Below are 10205 nucleotides of genomic sequence, written 5' to 3' on the forward strand. Positions count from 1 at the left end.
AAATGGTATTCCAGATGCTCATTTTGCTATTCAAGATGCTAGACCATCAATGCATTCTCTGAAAACGCAAAACAGATATTAGCATTCATACTAAAGCTGGAAAGAAATCTCTTAGAAGGAATAATTATTTTTTACATCAAAGGCAGAAAGTCCAGGACAGATTTATTATGAAGAATGAATTCAATTGTACTAAATTACATGTTTACATAGAATATTAATGAAGTTTTTGAGGAACTGACTTAGAATTAGCTCACCCAATCAGATTGCAGGGAGCCTGTGCAGTCACTGACCCATAACGATGGGATTCCTCTCAGCTGTCCATTGTCTGTGTTCTGAGTGGTTCTAGGTCGTTGATTTGCATAATGGCAATGTTATTATTTGCCTAGTTAAATTAAAATGTGCATCTCTCTAAACGGATCACTGCAGTTTCTCCACTCTGACTGGTTCCAAGCCACAATTTTAAAGCTTCTTGTTTATTTGTGTAGTCTTACATTCTCTGTTTCAGCTTTCCAGAAAGTTAAAAGTAACAGACACTTGCATGAAAGTGATAGTTCAAAAGTTGAGAAGTTGAAAAATTGAAGTTTTGGTGCAAAGACTGAGAAAGAAGGACTAACATTAAAAGCAACTGCTTTTATTACACCCTTTCTCCCTCCTTTTTATCCATTTCCCTTCCTTCCAAATTCTGTTTTTATGAGTGAGTACAGGTTTTCTCTGTCAAGCATTCTTGCCTATCACAGTTCTTTGTGTAAGAAGAATCCTAGACTCAGTTCAAAAATTCTAATAAATAATAATTTATTTTTCTTTTCATATTTGATTCTGACATTTCCCTTTTTGTTGCTCTAAGATGCTAATATATTATGCATCTTCTATTTTCATAATAGTACACTTAGGTCAGTGTTAGAATCACTTGAATCGGATAGAGTTAAGATTAATTTAACATATTCATAACAGCCTAGACAGTGGATTTAAGACAGAAACTGGAAAAGGTGTAGGAAAAGCCTACTATAATGATCCAGGGAATGAAGGTTCCGTATTAGAAGAGGTGTCCGGAAGAACATTGCTACTTTGGCTTAGCAACATAAGAGAGAAAAAAGAGAAAAAGAGAGAAATTGCTCTTTATAAACATGTGAGTGACATGTCAGGAAAAAATTCCTACAGATATTGCTGGCAGAAGACCAAATGATTATAAACTGCTCCAAAGTATGTTTAGGTTGTAAACTAGAGGACTGCTTCTGACTATTAAAGGTGTTCTGCATCAGCTTTTTGGTAGGAATAGCCAGGGCTTGGGCTTCCTTATGGAAGTGTTATAGCATGCTTGTCTAAAACAGGTGAGGACTGGATATGACAAAATTATCTGTACAACATGTATCTCAAGCTCAAATCTGGCAACGATAAAGGGAACACTGAAAAACTTGCCTGTTTCTGATATTTTTGAAGAATTTTATCTCCTACTGGTGGGAAGTAAGTGTCTAAGAAAAAAAAGCTAGCAGAGGTTTGTCAAGCAGAGAACACCAAACAAAGTTTGTATGTGTCTTCTGACATGCAATCTCAGTGGATAAAGGCAATGCAGCATATCTGAACAAAGCTCATCTAGCTACACAGCACAGACAATCCACGGAAACAGCAAGAAAACACTGCCTCATTAGCAGTATAGAATAAGGGAGTACATTTTTTTTCATACCAGGCAAGCTCTCAGCAATGAATGTACTGATGCAAGGACTCAATAAGAAAACAAGTGTAATTCATGTATCTAGTAATGACCTAGAGGATGATGTTAATTGAACAATAATTAACTTTGGTAATAAGCAAAAGACAATTATACATCAAATACAAAATGTTCAATGTACATATGGTCTTACTTTTCTCATCTTGTTTTGATCTATATGCTAGATAAAGCTTAAATATAAACCACCTTGCCATAATTAGTATTTTTTCTTGTAATTTATTTTTTTTTTGTTTACAGAAATATCAATATAAACTACACCAGATGTCTGATGCCAGAGAAAAGCTTGTGAGGGAGAAATATCAGGTGTGTGATTTTTGATTCAATACTCTGGAATTAAAATATTTTAAATTTATTTTCTGCTCTTGTGACTTCATATAATTTAAGTAATTTGAATCCTAGTACATTCCACTATTTCAAAACAATGTATGCTTCTTTACTTATCTTTTTATCCAGGCTAAATTAGAAAACAGTGTGAGCACTTATCAAAGCTGCTTTAGACAAAGACTCCTATTGCTAAGGAATGGGAACTAGTTTTTACTGAGTATTTTTTCATATTTTCAATTTAAAAAAATGAGGAAGATAAGCTAGATGTACTTGCCATCCTTTCTGCTTGGACAGTTGCGTGCAGGAATAACTTGAGAACAGATCTTGGAAGAAAGAGTTAACTAAAAATCAAAGCAAAGCACTGTGAAAGAAAATTTTCTGGTTTAGCTATACAGAAAAAAACATGTATTTGATAGCTTTTGCTGCCTGCTACTTTAAAGTTTAGCTTTAAAAGGGAAAATCAAACGAATAAATATATTTGAACAGTGTTTATGAAATCTACATGTGACCTTACATTTGCAACAACCAGAATGAAAATAGATTTTATTAAAAGAATTGAGTCAATTCTGATATTGACTGAAAAATAAATCCACTGAAATTATTCCATACCACAGAAATGTAGGCTAGAGCCTCCTCATTTTATGAAGATACTTACAACTCTTGTCATGTTCAAGAGAAGAGTCCCTGCTAGAAAAGGAATGCAGCAGTTATCTTTCTTCTCCATATAACTCTACATACATGTCTAGCCTAACCCAACTCAGCTTCAAAAAGTCATTCCTATAACAAAAATGTACTCTATTCAAGGTAATTTTTACTAGAGCATATCATAGGTTAATAAGAAATTCCAGACATTCTTCACTTAGCTGAACTCAAATAAATTGCTCAAATTGTCCTTTAATTGAATTTTGTACTGTCTTGCTATAAGACGGATTGCTGGAGTATGTTGTGAAAACAGAATAAACCAAATCCAAACATCATCAGAAAAAGCTAAAGCTCACCCATTATCAATGATTCTTGTTCCAATGGCAACTTTGGCACAGAACAGTACTTAAGCAATGCAAGTATAAGACAAAAGCTACTGAACAGAGAAAAATCAATGTTTTTTCATCTCTTCAAGGAAACACCCTTTGGGTATAGAAAAAGAGCAAACTTTAAATAGTTTATTAATTGATGCTTCCATCTAATGCGAAGGAGCGCTGATGCTGACAAGTCAGCATGCAGCCAGCAGTGCCAAATAGCTTACTGTAGCCCAGCAGTTTCTCCATTTGGAGACATTACCCATTAGAAATATTGATGTAGGGGAACAGACATCAGTATATAACCTGCTGTTTATAAAATGCAGGGTAGACTACATAGGACAAGATACTGTTTTCAGGATTTTTCATTTCTGGAAAAGAAAGAAGCCAGCGTTAAGTACTGAATGTGTAGCAAATGAAAAATTTGGATACGCTTATGGAAAAGCCTAAACGTGTAGATTGCTAAATTTAAATTCTCTTCCCTCTTCATTCCTCAAAATGATTTATTTAGAATCTTCCCCCCTTTGTATCTACTGTCACTTCTACCCTGAGCTAAAATGCGCCGATACTTCTGGAGCCAGATTCCAACCTGGTGTTTGGCAGACAGCTGCTCTGTTGGTGCCTAATCCCATTATATTGAGTTTTCACCAGCTCAGTTCCCCAAAGCATAACTTCTGACTTTCAGGCATGAGCATAGCATAACTCATAACAATGCTAAGTTTCTTGGCACCCCATCACATATATTCCAGTAGGATTTAGATACCAGATGCTCCTCCTACTGCCTCTCATTTGAGGCCAAATGTGGTAAGTATATTCAGAGCATGCCGATTTCTGTGAATCCTGTTCAGTAGGTTCCTAATCTTCTACACACAATGAACAGGATAACTAAGACACTTAAGTTTAGATTATCAATTCCATTGGAAAAAAAACTTTAAGTCTTTAGACCATTTTGTAAATGTATCCTTTTGCTTTAGCACATATAGGCTATTAGTCCAAGAAATAGCTTTTGCCAGTTTTGCAAAAAAAAAAAAAAAAAAAAAAAAAAAAAAAAAAAAAAAAAAAAATTATTTTGAAATATAGTACAACAAAATCTTCATTCTTATATTTTATATGGTAATTTCAAACTAGCTGCAGTTTCTGGTTACGTATCTTCTGCTGAGTTTCTCTTTTCAGGTACTAATCTTGGAATTACGGATACTTCCATTTTTATCTCTATTTTTTACATCTGTTTTTTCCTAAAGATACAACATACAGGAAAAGTAATAAATCAGTCCACTAACATATGTCATAAATGATAGATTAATGAATTACCAACTTTCATCCAGTATGTAACTGCACTGTCGTGGGCAACTCCATATAGCAAGCAACCTATGTTACTAGTTTTACGATCCACAGAATCAGGTTGTCAGTCCTCAGCAAAAGGATCCTACCTTCTTCATATTTTGCTGTGTCTTCATCTGCCTATACAAAGCTACAGGCTGATGAATGCAGAGGCTTGCTGGTTCTGCCTGCTAATTTTTCTCTTCATCTATGTTATTTATAAAACTATCACATCTTTCAAACTTAATATTCCTTTTGATCTTTGCACATCATTTTCATACTTTCCCGTAGCTACTATCTCATGTACTTCCATGTGACACTGTATTTGTTCTTCAAAAGTGTAATTCCTCATATGGGAAGGGTTCATTTTCAGGTTACTATTTAGGCTCAATATCTACCTGAAGCCAAAGATCTGGGATCTAAAAGACCAGCAAGCAAGACTGACTGATGGAGAGAGGGACCCCTTACCAAAGTGGGTCGACTGTGTCATTATTTTTTTTTTTATTTTTTAATTTGTGGCATAACATGGATATTTGAAAAATATTTCTTACGGTACTAATTAGTTAGAGCAGGGGGAATTTTCAGAGGTGTTATACTTAATCAAGTACAGTTAACGAAGTTAACTGCTTTGCTTGTTAGCAATGGCAGCTGAAGTATATCTGTTATATTAACCGTATAATATGATAGCCACTAATAAGAAATTTATAACAAACATTTTGCAATCTTGGTTAAATGAACACGCTACCTACATACACAATGCACATGGAGAGTATTGTGATCCCTTGCTTGCTGTGTGTTTTGGGAGGGGGTTTCACTGTTGGTGTAGCAGCAGCAGCTGTTGCTGCTGGCACCACTTACCGAGCTCTGCTGCCTTCTGCTACTGTGGAGCTGCACTTCCACTTCAGGATGTCAGTTTGCAGGTGACCTCTGAGAGAACTGCAAAGGTACAACATTGACGTTATACCTCTGATGTTTAATCTTAGTAAGTCACTATCACATAACTTCAACCAGCTGATACCGGTTAAATTCTGTACTCTTTGGGGACTGTTATTTTGAACTGTACAGTGCTGGTCATGACAGCAGTACTTACTGCATATTTTTCTATTAAAATTTCCCATATTAAGTGAAGTGGAAAAAAATATTACAATTGTTAAATACAAGTATTGGCCTTGTGTTCTTTCAGAAGGGCAATAACTGTATGAACAGCTAAGTCCCATTTTGCATTCATCTAAAATACTATCCCTCTCTTTCTAGAGGGTGGAAAAAGGAGGAAATTCTTTGTTCCCATAAACCAATACTTCCATGGCTCTATTTTTGAAAACTTGCTATTGCTGGGTTACACATTGCTATAGGTAGTACTCTTCTAAGGTAAAAGTCATTACAATAAATTATCATACAAGGAATTGACTCAGATAAGAAATGTATCTTGATCCTGCAATATTGAGGGGAGATGGCGGGCAAAGGGGAAATTATTGTTTTTCTTGTTTGGGTTTTGGTTTCATTTTTTATCCTTTATTTTCAAATTTCTGGTTAATTCTTTTTCAGGAATTTAGCATATGTGCTGTTGCAATTAGTTCCTCTGCAAACTTTTGAAAAAATGCTGCTGATGATTTGACTACTTTAAGAGAACACAGGTAGAAAACCAAGCCAGGGTTTCCCTGAGCCCCCCAAAGCATTTTTATATTTTTTTATTCTAAAATAATTCAAATTGCCTGAACTGTTCTACTGATACTTTTTTTAACTTACCATCAGTTATAGATGGTCTTACTCAATATGCAAAAACCCTCAAATCTGTAGGATATTATAACCTTCAGTACGGTTACTGCCTGGGAATAAGGCTCAATATTATTATAACCGGGGACTTGTACTTTTTATGTTCTCTTGCATTTTTTTTTTTAATTGCCAATGCGTCATCTAAATGTCTTACACTATAGAATATGGCTTTAACCTTGAGCTCATTGTATCTGAAGCAGTCGCTGTCACTGAATTTTAAGTGAATATAGAATCCGTATTTATGGAGAAGCTTATGGTGCAAATTGTCATCTCTCTAAAATACTAAGCAACATTTGTTCAAGATTAATCTGATAGCTTTCATGCAACAAACTCACAGAAACAAAATAAATGTTTAAGTTAATTATTAACACATTTCTGATTCATTTCAGTGAGATCTGAGATCAGATTTCAGTCCCAGACACACGTATGTAACCTTTCATATAGTTCAAAGCTGACCTTTTCAACTTCGGGGGTTCTTCCTAAGTATTCTTACACAGCCAGTAACAAAACTGTTGAGAGTTTCTAAATATAGAAGCTTTTTTCCTTTTAAACAGCAAAAGTCTCTCCTTTTGCATGTGATAACACCCTATCAGATCTATGCAGAAATGCAGAGTTAAAGCTAAAAGTTAGCGGCTGCCTGTAGTGGCAATGATCATATTTTAAATATATTCTATGCATACAGAATGCAGTGCCAGTATGCAAAAACCAAGTCTGAATCTTTTTAAAAAGACAACTAGGCTTAAAGCAACTATTATTATAAGGATTTGAAACTCTCTTAAACCAAAAAAATTGAAAAGTACCAATGAAAACTATAAATTTTCTTGAAAGATACCTTACTGAATACCAAAAGCCATTATTCCATGAACAGAAGTTAAACTGTGCAAGAAGTCATGCAAGGCAGGTGTGGTGATAGGGCATTTTTCGTGACGTATGTGCTTTTAAATAGAGTATAAAACACAGAAATTAAATGTCATTGAATATGCACCTATAATGTAAATACAGGTTCTTAATGAGGAAAATTAAATGCACATCAATGGACACTACAATCAAGGACACAACTAATTAGGCCTCCTTAAGTCCTATATTCAGATCATTATAGAGACTCCTGTCAATTCATTGTGTGAAGGTTTGGCTTTCATAGCTTAACTGGTGGAAACATCAATGCAACTCACTGAACGCTGTCTGCCACTGGTGGGACAATCCATCCATATTCAGTACCTAGCAGCTTTGGCACTCCAGAGCACAAATGTGACCTTCCTCTTAGGCACTGGCTGCACCAAAGTACAGTATCCTGTACAGGTGGAATGGGATATTACATCCACAGCTTTCAGAGCTAACGCCAAAGAGCTAAAGAATTTCCTCTAAGCATAATCTTGTAATGTTTCAGTGACTTACCCCTGAAATGCTCAGTGCAATGAAAGCACCCAGCAAAAACAGTTCTGGGCAAACTACTGTACTATATATGCATCTTATGCCCATAGCAGCATAACTAAGTCAATGAGAGCATTGCTTTGATAACAGATATTTGACAATAAGATGTAGATGGTGAAACTGTAGGTGGCAGTGTAGAAAAAGTAAGTTTCTGTTTTGATTTTGGAACAATGTTGGAGATTGTAGCTGTAAGGAATGGTATTGTGGAATCCCGTATCCTTTTTTTTTTTTTTTAATAGAAAAAATGTTAACAGCTTTAGTTCAAGATAATCACAACAGTAATACCCCTATGAAAAAGCTAGTTAAGTATAGAATTGCATCTAGTCCCAGGACTGGCATCCTTGAAAGGCAGGACAGTATGATTAAAGAATGCAAAGAAAAAGGCCAAGAAACAATCAAATCTGATCAAAATAATTGCACTGTAGTTCTGTCAGAAATGTTTTTATCCAACAGGTTGACAGGGTATTGATTATTTTAAACTGGATTTCTGCAGAGGCTTTATTTAGTACCACCTCATACTTCCATTGCTTAGCATAATATTGTATCTGTCAATAGCATTTCACAATTCCTTTATGTATGTCCTACTAACACCTACTGCAAGCTACTAAAACATTCAATTGGATTAAAAATTCTTTCTGGCAGACCTTAAAATGGTATCAAGATATAAGGTCAATGAACAGGGCATGCAGATTTCTCAGGAAACAGGGACTGACCCAGGATTTTAAAATTGTTCTCAAAAACTCAGTGGAAGTCAAATCTCTACTGATAAGCTTTGATGGTAACACAGCAGGAGATGTTAAACTGGATGAAAAGTTGCTGTTCAGTTGAAATAATTTCCCCGGCTAAATGTTTGCATCCAGTGTGAGGCACTTGGATTTCTTGTTTGTGTATCAAACTCATATACTGAGAGGAAACCAATTTCCAGGTCAGCAATTTAGATTTACTAAGTATGATAAAGAAAAAAAGTAAGCAGTATTTCACACCTTCCTTTCATAGCCAGAGGCAGAACTTCCTGGGCAGGCCCACGCAAGCACATTTTGCCCAGGAACCTTCTGCCAATGCAAAGGTAGGGGCACACTTGGCACTCCAGTTATTCCACTTGTCTCATGTGTGACGTGCTCCTGGAGCCACTGTAGCCCACCATCAAAAAATAGCTTGCATTGCAGGAGCAAAAGAGTGCAGCTGACCCGACTATCAAAGCTAATTCGCATCAGCAAGGAAGTACTGTAAACTATACAGCTAACTGTAGTGACTTCTCAGAAAAGAAAATATCAAATTCTGCGCTGCGTGCACAGGTCTGCAACAGTTACCAAGCACTTGTGGCCAATGGTGTCTGAGTTTGGAATGGGACTGAAGTTGTGGGTTCTCACTCTCCTTCCACCTTTTTCTTCCTATCCAGGGAGAGATCAATCTTTTTAAAATCTGTAACACAAGGAGAAGATTTAATGTGATAGTTGGGAGAGGGGTGGTTGGTTTTTTGTTTTTTTTTCTGGTGTGTAGGTCCCTACTGTAATTCACTGTAAGTTACTGAGTGTAGCAAAAAATAATTTGACATTAGCCTCTGGCCTATGGTGTTAACTCCTATCTTCTGTGAAGCTATAAATAAAATCAGATCACCCCATTCAGTTATTTTCAGGTGGTATGTTCATTAATGATATTCCCATCCCCAGTAATAAGTTCCTTCAAAATGCTGTACAAAATACTCAGAAGATTGACTACAAATAATAAATGCATGTTAAGCAAAGAACATTATTGCCTTTTTTGAAAGCACTGTGACTCAGCAAGATGACAGAAGCAGCTAGTATATAACCTATAAAAGTACAATGCAAATGATAATAGGACCCCAGTTTAATGAGAATTTTGGAATGCTTCCACGTACAAGAAAGTGGCTTTGAATGTTTAAGGCTCTTTTTCATTTGAACACAAGGTAGCATAGAGCGAAGGTTTTAGAAAGCATGGAGAAAATGGAGACAGAGTGCAGCTAAAGGATTCATTCACGAATCCTTCCTTGCCTTGTCAAATTTTCTGGCAAGACATTCCTTTCATTTAAGCTCAACCTGAGGCAAAAAAAGCTTTTACTGGCCTCCTGAGTTGCCATGGAATTTCAGGACTCCGGGCTTCTCCAAATCCTTTGGGGAAGATCATGTCTTTTTCTGTCCTTTGCCACCTACCTTCAGATGATGTTGCCCTGTAGGCTGTCTCCTGTCCCAGCCCACGCCACAGGGACCCTCAAGGGAGAGTATGGTCTTTCCCTCCAGGCACAGAGCAGCCCCTGGCTGAGCAAAGAGGCTAACTTCGTTGCTGCTGCCCAGCCACCCCACTGAACATGCCCAACTGTCAAGCATTTATGTAGCAGACGCTGAATGAATAAGCAGCTCTAAAGCCACACAAATACTTAAAAGAAAAATTTACACCAGAGCAAGTAGCTGTGAGGGCTGCAAAGCACTAATATACTTGCTTGATTTGCAGACTGTCTTCTCTGCCTTAAATGGCATTATAAGTACTAAAGACACTGAAAAAATTGCCACAAAAGGATATATACTGTAAGGTGATACCTTTTTGCTATGTAAAGGTTTTCGATACTGTCCCTCACAGCATCCTTCTGGACAAGCTGT

Source organism: Falco naumanni, chromosome Z (genome assembly GCF_017639655.2).
Source record: "Falco naumanni isolate bFalNau1 chromosome Z, bFalNau1.pat, whole genome shotgun sequence".
In the NCBI taxonomy this organism is placed as follows: domain Eukaryota; kingdom Metazoa; phylum Chordata; class Aves; order Falconiformes; family Falconidae; genus Falco; species Falco naumanni.